We start from the raw sequence: 3,745 nt of genomic DNA, 5'->3' as shown, positions 1-3,745 counted from the left end.
GATCCTGAACCTGAAAGGACCTTGAAGAGAAAGCTAAGAGAAGCCAAAGCACAACTCTCTTTAGAGGACCTGACCGAATTCTTCAAAGAAGAAGAACACATGGCAGCCGAAAACAACAACAATGCAAACAATGCAAGGAAGGTGCTGGGTGACTTTACTGCACCTACTCCCGACTTCTATGGGAGAAGCATCTCTATCCCTGCCATTGGAGCAAACAACTTTGAGCTTAAGCCTCAATTAGTTTCTCTAATGCAACAGAATTGCAAGTTCCATGGACTTCCAATGGAAGATCCTCATCAGTTTTTAGCTGAATTCTTGCAAATCTGTGACACAGTCAAGACTAATGGGGTTGACCCTGAGGTCTACAGACTGATGCTATTCCCTTTTGCTGTAAGAGACAGAGCTAGAATATGGTTGGACTCTCAACCAAAAGAAAGCCTGGACTCATGGGAAAAGCTAGTCAATGCCTTCTTGGCAAAGTTCTTTCCACCTCAAAAATTAAGTAAGCTTAGAGTGGAAGTCCAAACCTTCAGACAGAAGGATGGAGAATCCCTCTATGAAGCTTGGGAAAGATACAAACAATTAATCAGAAAGTGTCCATCTGACATGCTTTCTGAATGGAGCATCATAGGTATTTTCTATGATGGTCTCTCTGAACTATCCAAGATGTCTCTGGATAGCTCTGCTGGAGGATCTCTTCATTTGAAGAAGACGCCTACAGAAGCTCAAGAGCTAATTGAAATGGTTGCAAATAACCAATTCATGTACACTTCTGAAAGAAATCCTGTGAACAATGGGACTAGTCAGAAGAAAGGAGTTCTTGAGATTGATACTCTGAATGCCATATTGGCTCAGAACAAAATATTGACTCAACAAGTCAATTTGATTTCTCAAAGTCTGTCTGGAATGCAAAATGCACCAAGCAGTACTAAAGATGCTTCATCTGAAGTAGAAGCATATGATCCTGAGAACCCTTCAATGGAAGAGGTGAATTACCTAGGAGAACCCTATGGAAACACCTATAATTCTTCATGGAGAAATCACCCAAATTTCTCATGGAAAAATCAAGAGAGACCTCAACAAGGTTTCAATAACAATAATGGTGGAAGAAACAGGTTTAGCAATGGCAAGCCTTTTCCATCATCTTCTCAGCAACAGACAGAGAGTTCTAAGCAGAATACCTCTGACTTAGCAACCATGGTCTTTGATCTAATCAAAACCACTCAAAGTTTCATGACTGAAACAAGGTCCTCCATCAGAAATTTGGAAGGACAAGTGGGTCAGCTGAGCAAGAAAGTTACTGAATTCCCTCCTAGTACTCTCCCAAGCAACACAGAAAAAAATCCAAAAGGAGAGTGCAAAGCCATCAACATGGCCGAATTCTGGGAGGAAGAAGAGGCAGTGAACACCACTGAGGAGGACCTCACTGGACGTCCACTGGCCTCCATTGAGTTCCCCAATGAGGAACCATGGGAATCTGAGGCTCAAAATGAGACCATAGAGATTCCATTGGAGTTACTTCTGCCATTCATGAGCTCTGATGAGTATTCTTCCTCTGAAGAGGATGAGTATGTCACTGAAGAGCAAGTTGCTAAATACCTTGGAGCAATCATGAAGCTAAATGACAAGTTATTTGGAAATGAGACTTGGGAGAATGAATCTCCTTTGCTCACCAAAGAACTAGATGACTTGTCTAGGCAGAAACTGCCTCAAAAGAGGCAGGATCCTGGGAAGTTTTCAATACCTTGTGCCATAGGCACCTTGACCTTCAAGAAGGCCTTGTGTGACTTAGGGTCAAGTGTAAACCTCATGCCTCTCTCTGTAATGGAGAAGCTAGGGATCTTTGAGGTGCAAGCTGCAAGAATCTCATTAGAGATGGCAAACAACTCAAGAAAACAAGCCTATGGACTTGTAGAAAATGTTCTGGTTAAAGTTGAAGACCATTACATCCCTACTGATTTCATAGTCCTAGAGACTGGGAAGTGCATGGATGAATCCATCATCCTTGGCAGACCCTTCCTAGCCACAGCAAAGGCTGTGATTGATGCTGATAGAGGAGAGTTAATCATTCAAGTGAATGAAGAATCCTTGGTGTTTAAGGCCCAAGGATATCCCTCTATCACCATGGAAAAGAAGCATGAAGAGCTTCTCTCAAAGCAGAGCCAAACAGAGCCCCCACAGTCAAACTCTAAGTTTGGTGTTGGGAGGCCACAACCAAACTCTAAGTTTGGTGTTGAACCCCCACATTCAAACTCTAAGTTTGGTGTTGGGAGGTTCCAACATGGCTCTGAGTATCTGTGAGGCTCCATGAGAGACCTCTGTCAAGCTAATGACATTAAAGAAGCGCTTGTTGGGAGGCAACCCAATGCTTTATAATTAACTATTTTCTTTTGTTATTTTATGTCTTTTGTAGGTTGATGATCGTGAGAAGTCACAAAATCAATGAAAAAAGCAAAAACAGAATGAAAAACAGGAAGAAAAATAGCACACCCTGGAGGACGCACTTACTGGCGTTTAAACGCCAGTAAGGTTAGCTGTTGGGCGTTTAACGCCCAGTCTGGCACCATTCTGGGCGTTTAACGCCAGAAAGGGGCACCAGACTGGCGTTAAGCGCCAGAAAAGGGCTAGAACTCGGCGTTAAACGCCAGGAATGGGCACCAGCCTGGCGTTTAACGCCAGAAATGGCACAAAACGTGATTTTGCTTGCCATTTGGTGCAGGGATGACTTTTCCTTGACAGCACAGGATCTGTGGACCCCACAGGATCCCCACCTACCCTACCACTCTCTCTCCTCTTCACCAATCACCTCAACACCTCTTCCCCAAAAACCCCTTCACCTATCAAATCCCATCTTTCTCTTCACCACTCACATCCATCCTTCATTTTCACACAACCTAAACACCACTTCTCCCCTTCTTTGGCCGAACACAAAAGCCATTCCCTTCTCCCTCATTTCTTCTTTTTCTACTCTCTTCTTTCTTCTTTTGCTCGAGGACGAGCAAACCTTTTAAGTTTGGTGTGGTAAAAGCGTTGCTTTTTCGTTTTTCCATAACCATTTATGGCATCCAAGGCCGGAGAAACCTCTAGAAAGAGGAAAGGGAAGGCAAAAGCTTCCACCTCCGAGTCATGGGAGATGGAGAGATTCATCTCAAGGGTGCATCAAGACCACTTCTATGAAGTTGTGGCCTTGAAGAAGGTGATCCCCGAGGTGCCTTTTTCACTCAAAAAGGGTGAATATCCGGAGATCCGCCATGAGATCCGAAGAAGAGGTTGGGAAGTGCTTACCAACCCCATTCAACAAGTCGGAATCTTGATGGTTCAAGAGTTCTATGCCAATGCATGGATCACCAAGAACCATGATCAAAGTGTTAACCCGAATCCAAAGAATTATCTTACTATGGTTCGGGGGAATTACTTGGATTTTAGTCCGGAAAGTGTAAGGTTGGCATTCAGTTTGCCCATGATGCAAGGAGATGAACATCCTTACACTAGAAGGGTCAACTTTGATCAAAGGTTGGACCAAGTCCTCACAGTCATATGTGAAGAGGGCGCACAATGGAAGAGAGATTCAAGAGGCAAGCCGGTTCAATTGAGAAGGCATGACCTCAAACCCGTGGCTAGAGGATGGTTGGAGTTCATTCAACGCTCAATCATTCCCACTAGCAACCGGTCCGAAGTTACTCTAGACCGGGCCATCATGATTCATAGCATCATGATCGGAGAAGAAGTGGAAGTTCATGAGGTT

At 44.0% G+C, this 3,745-nt stretch overlaps 1 non-coding gene across 1 annotated transcript; it reads right to left on the bottom strand.

Moving 5' to 3' along the window:
- Window positions 1–504: 504 nt before the first annotated feature.
- On the bottom strand, window positions 505–608 carry LOC130984305 (small nucleolar RNA R71). Its single transcript, XR_009088248.1, has one exon. It is a non-coding gene; the product is annotated as a small nucleolar RNA R71 (small nucleolar RNA).
- Window positions 609–3,745: the final 3,137 nt, after the last annotated feature.

This window comes from Arachis stenosperma, chromosome 5, assembly GCF_014773155.1.
Source record: "Arachis stenosperma cultivar V10309 chromosome 5, arast.V10309.gnm1.PFL2, whole genome shotgun sequence".
NCBI classification, from domain to species: domain Eukaryota; kingdom Viridiplantae; phylum Streptophyta; class Magnoliopsida; order Fabales; family Fabaceae; genus Arachis; species Arachis stenosperma.
The sequence above is the reverse complement of the archived record's forward strand: the minus strand, read 5'-3'. Positions and strand labels throughout refer to the sequence as shown.